Genomic DNA, 11709 nt, shown 5'->3' with positions numbered 1-11709 from the left:
TGGAAATAAAAATTAAATTGATACTTTTTCTCTTTCTGTACTGTGCTTATTTTCTTTCTCCTATTTTCTTTCTAAGAATACTACATAGAACTACTGAATTGAAAATATTGTTGCCATAACCCATGAAGAAACAAAAAAACATATGAGTGAAAATTAAACTCGGTATATATTCAAAACTAATTGAAAATGATGTGATTTTTATCATTATATTCTTCTTTTTAAAATATTTTATTTTCCAATTACAATTGACATATATTTTTATAATAGTTTTTTCAAATGCTTTTTTACTACTGAGTAATATAATGTTTTCCAAAGAAAGATGTTGAATGAAAGGCATAGAGTCTCAAAATAGCCCAGTTTAAAAAAATATGTAAAGCTAAAACCTCATATTAGGTCATATATCAATTTTCAGATTGGAACTGTTATATTATAAAAATAAATAATAAATATGCATTCAGTTTCCTCACTATGTCTACTACCATGGGAAGCTACAAATATGCTAGAATATAATTTCTGAAGTCATATTCTAATAATGTTTTTTATCTTATAATCTTACTATTAAATTGTTTATGGCAACACCAAGGTACAATGGATGTATGTACTCAAACTATTTTAAAGACGATTATAAAATTTTTACTGGCAATAATCACATCTTCAATATTAAATAAGAAATAAGATTTCTAAAAGCAAAGTTGTATTTTCTAGCACAATTAGAAATGTGACTTCAATTAATTGCATGGTTCAAGAAATGGTGTTTTTCCTATTGGGATTTTTGTTTTCTTTAGGTGAGGCAACTCTTGGTTGACCTCACAGATTGCAAGAACCTTCTCAGTTTACAATCCCTTATTTGTTTTTGTTTTATGCCTACAGCACCTGGTCTGCCTTGGTGGTCTCCCATTCAAGTACTGGCCAGGCCCGACCCTGCTTAGCTTCCGAGATCAAACGGGATTGGGCTTGTTCAGTGTAGCATGGCCATAGATTCAAGATCATACATTCTTGATGAACACAAAGCCTAACGGCATGTTGCTGGCGTGCTGACGTCTCTGGTTGTAGCTTTGTACTGGCTTAACCTATGGTTTATTGAAGTCTGACTTTAGCTATACAGATTTTAAATTAACATATAGATCGAATAAGAGTGTGGTAAAAATGAATTACAATAGAAAAATACTCCATTCCTTTCCACAGTCTGATATTGTGCAGGTGAAAATTCATTTTATTAAATAACATTTTAAAATATTATTTTAATAAATACTTATCACTTTTACAATCACATACTCTTGATGTTTTGTATTCTTAGTATTTCGTGAAATCAAAAAATACTGATTTCAAGTAAAATAATATGCTTTCTGTAACATACGTAGCATCTTTTTAGATTTATCTTTTACCATAAGATGTTTATACTTATGCTTCTGTTCATAATTTCTGAATAAAAATAAAAGTCTTGCATTATAATATGTAAAATATCCTATATTTTAGTATAGGTTCATATAAAGAATTAGAAGGATTATAAATTTATAATTATGGTGATATCTATTAATTGTAAAATAGATAAGTGAGGTTCAAAACTATTATTTCCATTCCATAACTAAGACATAAATATGACCAGTTCTTTGGAAATGCCTAATCATAGGAAGATTAATTTTTATAATCAATGCTTGTTTATAGTATATAATATTAAGGATTAATTTTTATAATCGATGCTTGTTTATAATACATCCTACATTGAAATAGTTTTAACACTATATATCAGGTCAAGGAAATTTCACTCTCTACACACTTCACTTTTCCTTTGCTGCCATATAATACTATCTTTTTCTCTCTACCACTTTCAGTCCAAATTTATGTTATTTCTACCATGAACATGTATTCATCACTTGCCAAAGGCAGACAAGTCAACTTAATAAGATCAATCTAACAATTAGTTACCAACTATTTTCTTACCGGTCACTTAGTTCAAAATAATGCAATTAATTTTTGTATTGACATAGTACTTTTAGAGAGCCTAAGCTAGAATACATAATGATTTAAACTAAAATACTTGAATATGTACTCTGAAAATTCAAACAAGGAGGGTCAAAGCTAATTTAATTTCTCATTACATAAAACTTGTGACTTAAGTAAGTTCTGGGATCACTATAGTTTCCTCTATTAACCACTCAGGGATATATAAATGTCAAGCTTTCAAAAGAGCTAATGTTATATCTGAAAAATAGTAATACTTACAGAAGGAATAAGAATTGCAAGGTAAAGTTATAAAAAGGGGGGCAACATAGACTAGAGTAGCTCCACAACAAATTTCTCTCTGTGTGTTCTCTTTCATCTAATCAGGACTAGAATAATACTGCCAGCTTAGTTGTATTCTCAGTATCATTCTGTGTTCATATACCAAGTTTTGCTGTGTTCAGAGGTAAACACAAAGGCACATTTCTTAGACATTCCCTTAAGTTTTCCAACAGTAAGTTGTAACACACAATTTTCTAAAGCCTGCCTTTTCTCATCCAGTTATACATTACGAAAATACTCCTATGCCCTATTAATAATGACTAATATTAAATCAGTCTGCTTAGTGATTACATAATAGCACACAAAATATAAGTAGCACAGTATCAGCTTTTCCCATATTGATTATATTTTTTGTTTTTATGAAAAAAAAAGTTTTGATAAATTCTATGTATGCTGTTAAAAAAAAGCTACAACTGCTATTATTACACTCTCTAAACTAAGATTGATAAGTTGTATTTTTAAATATAATACATTTTCCACATTTCTTTCTAAAAGAGCTACTAACACCACACCACTTGGCAATGTATAAGTGCACCCTTTTCCTCTCATTACTTTTGCCAAAAAATAGGTATTATATAGAGGTATATTATAATATATTAGTTCCATTACTATTAAGTAATATATCATTGTTGCTCTATTATCAGTAAACTTGACTATGGTTTCACATTTGTATTGACTATTCGAGTTTGCTTTACAGTAAAATTACTCTGCATATATCTTGTTCAATTCTCTTTTGGATTTACTTATTTTCTTGTCAATATTTAAGTGTTCTCTATATAGTATAAATGCCAAAACTTTGTCACATCTATTACAACAAAACTTTAACATTTATCTCTTGAATTTTTATGTATACATTGTTCTAAATTACATATATTTCTTATTTATAGTTATCCTAGTTAATTAATATAATGACTCCTTTATTCTTTCTCCCACTCTTTTTACATATTTTGAAAATGATAGAGAAAATATCTCTTTGTACAGGATCATTTCACACCAAGGTATAAAACATGCCACATATCCTAAGAGGTTGACTTTAGAAATATATCTGAAGGTCAAACAGATGTTGACTCTAATTGAACTTGTCATTAGATATATTAAGTCATTTTCTGCATCAGAGATAAGAAAAATAATTTTTTAAATGTGCCCCTGATTACTGTTCTTGCCATCAATCACTAAAAATGTCTTGGCATCTGATATTACTCTATCCTCAATCTAGGGAATAGCTCTAAGAGTCTCATCTTGGCACATGAAATTCTGGTCTCAATCTGCTTTTTCATTTTCAAAATGTCAGTTAAGTGATCTCAAAGATGATACAAATGTATTCAGAGAAGATCAATTAACATAAAACTTTGAGACTGTGTTTAAATTACTTTTTCTCAGTCTCTACAAACGTAAATTTGATAAAATACATATGATTATCATTTCTTACAGAAAGGTCCATTTTAATAGCATTTAGTTACTAATTTTCTGTAGTTGTATAATAAAATTCAAAGTTTTACAGTTTGTTTTCATAAATCATTTCAGATTATTTGGCCAAATATACCTAACAGTACATAGTTGTGTTTCAATAAACACAGGCACAATGTAAAAACATATAATGTATCAATGCACCCTACCATGAGTTTGATGCTATGTTTAAGATAGAACCATGCATGAAAAATTTATCTTCACACACATAGTGCCCCAATATAAACTGAGACATATTATAAAATGTTAATTACATTAAATTTGGAAACATGGAACTCCAAGGGAATTATAAATATAGAATCTTATGCTGTAAAGAAAATATAAACATGATCTATAATTTGCCATATTCAAGATAAAAGCACTATTGTGAAGAGAAAGTAAGAATGTCTTTAATGTATATACACAAAATATATACAAACATGTTATATGTTACATATACTATATGTATGCATCTAATATATCATATATTAGATATTATATATGTTATTTAATTGTATTGCTTAAAATGTGTTAGTTTCAGAAAAAAGTAAAAATTAAATGTAAACAGACTATTCTAAGATTTAAAGTAATTATCAAGTCACATTAATGTGCTAATATTAATAAGAGGCAAAAAGTTACCCAAGAATTATTTTTAGGCAGAAGCATATGACATTCTTCTAAAGTATAACAATTTTATTTCTAAGCTAACAGATTAGTGATGAAAATTAATCCATATGAATTAAAATTACTGAATTATTTTACAGTTTCTTATTTTAAAAGTAATTCTTATTGAAAACTCTAAAATAATGGAAATACATTCAGATATCTAAACATTTAAAAATTAAAATAAATCTTTAACTGAAGAAATTCATAATAAATGACTGATAATTGGATTATAAAGCTTCAAGGCATATTCATTTTCAGAAAATGTATAGCATAAATATTATGTCCAATAATCTTCTAATTAGTTAAAAGCTATAAGAGTAGGAACTTAACCTGCTTCATAATTAGCTATTTTAGAAGTTTATTATATCAAGAATAGGTGTGATTTGAAAAATTATCCTACTGTTTCACAAAACCAGAGCCTTTTATTTTAAAAATATAAAATAAAATATTTCATACTCCCCCAAAATTTTCTCTCAGCAATCTATGTGTCACTCTCGGAACAGTTCTGTTGAAGGATGGTGAAAATACCTAATGCCAGTGCCAGTCACGTTTAATGCCATGCAAGCAGAATTTAATCAGACCAACACATTGTTGTGTTTCAATAAACACAGTCATCTCCCATGTAAATTCTCCACATTAAAATTAAATGGAGATAAATAGACTCCTGAGAATGAAAATTAAAAATTTATCCTCACGTTTAGTTTTCAATATATAGATATATATTTCTACTAAATATAAATGCTTTCATATATCATATATGTTGAAACTATATTTGAATGTCTATAAGCATCTGAAAATCAAGGTTTGGTAAATACACACATAATTAGTATTGGCCTCAGAGATTACACAAACCTAAATTTAATGAGTAGGTATTATTGAACTTGTGCTGTGTGCATGTACATGTGTGGGTCTGTGTTCATTTATCACAGCTAGCCCACCATACTATATTCTATTTATTGTTATTTGAACAGATGATTCCATGGCTCAGAGTTGAAGTAATTTTTCAAGGTCATATAGCTTAAAAAACCCAGGATAAGAATTTAAAGTCTTCTTCCTCCCAGCAAATTTTAGCTTTTATCTTTGAGAAAAAAACACAAAAGCTAAATGGAAAATAGAATATAAGAAAAGTCATCGAAAGGGGACTTGACAATCTGAAATGCAACTATTTTTCACATGCCAAAATAGAAAGTCTTGCACACACCCATTTATGTCTCTTACAGAAAAATCTAGAAATAGAAAACTGTTTCTCATTAAAGATGATGTGCCTATAACAAGATAATTTACTATTTATATTTATGTTTATATATTTTTAACGCTACCTAGAATACATTGTTAAGCCTACATATAAGTTTGTAATCTTCTCTCCCCAAAATCTCAGACATCACAGAGATAAAAACATTCTTATTACAGCACAAGAACTTAGGCATCTACATTTCTCAAATTTCAGTCATTTCAATCTATACCACTTTTTTCTATTCTAATAATCTCCTTCATTTTGAATAAATTATCTTAAAAAACCTCTACACAGTATGTACACTTAAATATGTAAATTACTAATTTAAAAAAATGACAGGATTACAGTATGATAGGTTTTATTATATACACTTAGGTTCTATGATATTTTCTTTTCACTCCAGTATCTGTCCAGGAAATTCTGTTATATACACATATTAAAATCTCTGACCTAGAAACCACAGTTAAGGTATCCAAAGAATAAATCCCTTTGTACACACATCACTTCTAAGATAAATCCCATTAGGAGAAAATATCTTTAGTACTTGTCACTTGTTAACACTACATTTTGTTTTCTTAGACCATAATTTATGACGACTGATTATGATTTTTTCTGTTAAGAGAATTCTATAATTGGCAACTATTTTCAAACTAATATTTTGAAAAAAAAAGTAGTAAGCTTTGAAAAGGCTTTTTTTTCTTTTTGTCCTCTTTCCTTCCATCAATATCACCTATCTTTCCCAATTTATAAACATATGAGGAAATCAGGTAATTAACTCAGCTTGGCTCCATACATTGTGATACATTTAAGAGACAGAATACACCTAAGTTAATTGTTATAAGCAGACCTCTGCGGAATCTAATCCATCAGAATAGCTAATGTATCCTCTCCATTTTTTATTTATTTGTTTTTATTCCAAGCTATTGGCAAGTGAAGATAGAATTTTTTTATTTTTTATTTTTTTATTTTGTTTAGGGTAGGTTAGCTATCACTTCTGTACTCTGTCTTTTTCTATATAATAGCATGTTCCCTGTTATACGCATGGATAAAGGCTAGACAGCTATAGATAACTAAAAGAGAAGTAACAGAGTCACATTTGCTTATTCCTGTTAATTGCTGAGTTCTTTTTTCTCTGACACTGGTGAGTCTGTCTTTGATAAACACGTATTTTCGATGCAGCATTAAGTCCTTAAAAATCTGATTTTTAGAGAGAAATAATTATGGGTCTGTATAAAATCCTTACCATCTTGAGATTTCTTTTAAGAACAGGTGACTAGTAACCAAGAACAAGAACTGTTTTGGGGGATGAAAGGACTACAAATCTTGCACAAACAATGGTGGCTTATTTAGATTCATTGACACAAAAGATTCTGTATTAAGAAAAGGATCACATTTCAATGTCACGATATGTTTCACAGTAAGCACAAAATTAGTATAAATAGAAATTCTTTTCCTTCAGTTAGGAGGTCCTTATGGACTAAAGATAATAAAGGCAAGTCTCCTTCTCTTACACACTTAAAGGAAAATAAACTTTTTTGGAGCCATAGAAGACTCAGCTCAAAACAGGAATTTTCTGAAACATACCTACAAGTCAGGAAGATTTAACAGCAACTCTTAATACTGTACAATATTTAACAAAATCTCTATTCTTTTTCTGTCTGAATTGGCAGAAAATTAAATCAGCTGTTGAATACAAAGCCATGCACTATCACTCAAATGCTGTAGTAACAACCAGAGTTCAAAAAATTAAAAGCGGAGAAAACATTTTTAATAAATATTTTATGAACATAGATCATTGTTTCTCATTGTGTTGTAAAAGGAAAAAGCAAAGCCTCTTGGGTTTTTCCACAGCACGGAAAAAATCGGTAAAGGCACAACGAACTTCTTCAGATGACGTTCCTTTCAACTGAATTTACATATTTAAGTTATTGAATATATTCACCTGATATAGGTTAGTCATTATACAGTGATACTGAAGTCAACTAGAAAAGTATAAAAATTCCATAAAATATTTGGAATTAATCAATTAATCCTGAAAAGTAGGTAAATTTATTCAAGACAGACAGTAATAAATTAAGACTTTGTATTGTAATCCCTAGAGCAACAACTAACAATTAAAATAATATAACAATGGTAATAATAAAGAGATTAGCTAAAAAACAATAGACGATGTAGAAGACAACGCAGATATTCAGTTAATCTAAATGCAGGTAGGCAAAGAGAAACAAAAAGAGATGAGATATATAAAAGTGAATATGAAACTAGTACTCTAAAACCAAGCCATATCAATTATCACGTTAAATGTAATTGAATGAAACATTTAAATTAAAAGCTGATATTATCTTGATTAGACATTAAAAATAAATGAAGTTCTAAGTATCTATTTCTAACAAATGAAATTCAAATATAAAAGCAGAGATGTCTTAAAAGTGAAATGAGAAAATATATAAATAAATGTTAATAATAAAAAAGCTGGAGTGGTTATATGAATATTAGAAATAGTATAATTAAGGGTAGGGTATACTATAAGAAATAAAGTAGATATTGCATGATGATAACAAGTTTAATTCATCAATAAGTTACAACAGTCCTTAACATGTATGTATCTATGTATGTATGTATCAAAATACTTAAAGCGAATTTTAAGAAACCTAAAGTATAAAAATATAAATTTACGATCACATTTGAAAATTTTAACATTCTCAGTAATTGACAGAGCACATCAAATTCTCACACAGTCACACACATTTGTGTGTATATATGTGTATATACATATAAAATAGATACATATACATTATATGTATACAATTAAGATGTAAAATATTTGAACATTATCAAAAAACTTAACCTAATTCACAATATGAAATACTATGCCCAACAACTATGACATATACATTCTCTTCAAGTACACACTGAACATAAAACAAAACACACCATAAAATAAATATCAATACATTCTAAAGTATTGAAAACACACATAGGCTATTCTCTGACCACTACAAAATTGAATTAGAAAATGATATCAAGAAGATAGCTAAAAATAGGTAGATTGAAACTTGAATCCAGTATTTCCACCCTCATTCTTCCTGTTTGGATGCTTGAAATTTAGGGAGAGATAGGTAGGTTCACTTTTGCCTGCTGGACTAAAAGACATATTGAAAGCAAATTACTAAAACTCCTGCTGCAGAATGGAGAGCAGTTATTTGCCTAAGTGCAAATAAAATTCCTTTTTTCATTTAGTAATTAAACTTTATGTACAGAGCCCTCTAAACTATAAAACTTGGGGATGTAGAGTGGGGTGAAATAGAATCTAGGTGTGGAAATCATTCAGAATTAATTATAAGATCTTACTACCTACCAAGGAAATGGAAAACACTTTTTAAACAATCCTAAATTTTGGGGGGTATATGAAAAATTGTTAAATGGTGATGTGTAACACAAATTTTGTTCCTGCATTTTATATTTTCTCCTTTCTAGGTTCTTAAACAACTAACTCAATAGTTCCATAGCAATTCTGGAATTTATACAATTGGACCAAAAGACTTAATTTCTTCATTTTGATATAATTTCATTATTTTATATTCCTTGTTATGATAATGAAATCTGTAAATATTTTTAATGCTAAAGAAATATTTTCCTACGAATGCCAGATAAAAATGTCCATTGAGTTTTGCATTTTTTTTTTGACTGGACAAAAAATGCAGGGTATATTAGAAATAAACAAAATTTCTAGACATACTTATTTAGTTGTTAATAGCTTTCAAAACTTATTAGGCTATATTGTAAAGAGCATCAAAACAACATAAAAATTTTAATAAGAAAAACGTCAACTGGCCTATTTATTCTATCTTCCTCTATTTTTTTCTTTAGCATTTAATCTGAAATCTAGTGTCAAACCCACTCTAAGGTTAAAAATAAAATATCTGTTTAAAATTTGTAAATATAATGGCTTTACCTACACTGTTCTTTATTACTTAAGAATGTTTTAACAAACTGGTTTGAATTTTTTGACCAGATTACAAGCTAAATGGAGATACATGATGTGATTATAGAATATAGTTATTGAAATTATTTTTTAATAAAACCATTATTTCTGACCTGTTGAATAACAATACTTTTTATGAAATCCATAAGCAAAGGAAAAAACTGTAGACTGTTTATACAGTTTTTGAATTTTCATTCATGTGTTGAAATATTTAGCTTTGGTCCTATTTGTTTATCGTGAAATAGTCCCAATAGTACATTCTGTTATAGCAATTTCTAGAAAAGAAATTTAAATAGTTATGAAAGCCACAGTTAATTCTTCATTTTTTAGAATGGTGGCCTCCAACTTAATCTGAGCTTGAATGAAATAAAAATTTCCTTTAAATTTACATGAAATGTTGTGCTTAATTATGGTAGAAATATGAAAAATCACTGTCATGAAAGTGAACAGTAGTGCCTGAGAATGTCGGGGCCACTGGGTATCCCTAACTGGATGACATCCAATTGTATACAATGAATCTCAATTACAGACAAACATAAACCCAAGGTGAATGTGAGCCAGAACTCTGTGTCTAGTTTGACTGATTTTGTTTTATTAAACTTAATATATTTTTATTCCATTTGAATATTTTCTCTTAAACCACTGAATGACTGAAAATACTCATTTTAAAAAACACATTTGCTTTTTATAGGTTCTATGTTATAAGATGTAAACTTCCTATTAAATAGAAGTGTAATTTAAGAATAGAGTATAATATAAAATTGCTGTTGTTGCTTAAAGAGAACTATTTGTAAGTGAGGAATACAGACAACAGGAATATGAAAAGGCATGTTTACCTATTGGAAACAGAAAGATTTAAAGAAACACTTTTTGGAGAAATTGCTGCAGATCGACAAGACAGAAAGAGGCAAGCGTGGAGGGAGACGAAAGAAAGAGAATGAGAATGAGACTTTGAAGGAAGAGAAGAGGTCAAGGTATGGAGTAGTTTGATTCAGTTTAACTACACAGATGTCAGCTGCCAAGACCCTAGTGTCATTTCTATCTGATAGTTAGAGACTGGGCCAAGGCTGACCGACATATTCCAGTCCTTACTGTCTTGGTAAGAGGAAGCCCACTTGGTTGTAATGAAATTACAATGAGGAAAATTTCATGAAAAAAAAAAATACATGATAATTTGAGCAAGGCTATCTATGACCTAGTTAGTTGCACCTTCAGAGGAATAATGAAGAAAAGGTTGGGTAGAGTTTTCCATATAAAAAAGATGCCATCCTATAGAGGAGAAATAGGACTTAGGCTTGTAAATGTGCTGTCTAGAACCTGTGGGCTGAGGGAGATCTTCCAAGTCTTGTCCTCTTGCTCCTTCTGCATGGGAAGGCCTTAGTCAGAATAATCTTAAATCGATCCATCGTGTGACCATATTTTCTTATTTAGGCTCTAATATATCATTTTTCATAAAACTTAGATATTAGAAATATGAAGTCAGGAAGACATGGATGTTCCTCTCTCAATACTCTAAATGGAGTTCAGAGTAATTTAAGCAGCCTTTCATTCAGAAGGTCCTCCCTGCTCTTACCTTTACTTTGAAGGACTGGGTCTATTCACAGAGGAAGCCTAAATAGGCAAACAGCTTCGAACAGATGGTGATCCAGGATCTACAGACGTAGAAAACCACCTGATGCCGATGGTATAGAAGGATCTGTTAGAGCCCAGCACGCTTACCTGAGATGTCATTTCAAAACCTAAGAGATTCGACACCCAGATCCATGTATTATTAACTTATTGCAAGGGTGGTTTAGAAATGCAAGAGACATTTTTTTCTCCTCAAGGAAATACAGAGAAGAGGTGCCAAGTTAGTAGAGGAGAAAAGATTTTCATCAGAGGAAACAAGTCTTAACCAAGATATGACCATAATGATGTCCAGGATGATAAAGGCTAAGGAAATAAGGCACTGAAAAAGAGGTAAGTTATGCCTATGGTATAGCCGGGGACTGAGAGATAGAATAAAGCCATTTAAAAAATCATTGTCTCTCTAGCAACCAGAATATCTGAAAAATAGGTGGCTCTTAACAAGTACTTGTATTTGAAGTATGAATGG

General features: G+C 29.6%; 1 pseudogene; it reads right to left on the bottom strand.

Annotated features, from left to right (window-relative positions):
- Window positions 1–861: 861 nt before the first annotated feature.
- Window positions 862–980, bottom strand: LOC120622567 (uncharacterized; annotated as a pseudogene).
- Between the last annotated feature and the right edge of the window lie 10729 nt (window positions 981–11709).

The sequence above is a fragment of the Pteropus medius genome, unplaced genomic scaffold (assembly GCF_902729225.1).
Source record: "Pteropus medius unplaced genomic scaffold, Ma_sr-lr_union100, whole genome shotgun sequence".
Lineage (NCBI taxonomy): Eukaryota > Metazoa > Chordata > Mammalia > Chiroptera > Pteropodidae > Pteropus > Pteropus medius.
This window is presented reverse-complemented; position numbering and strand designations above follow the sequence as displayed.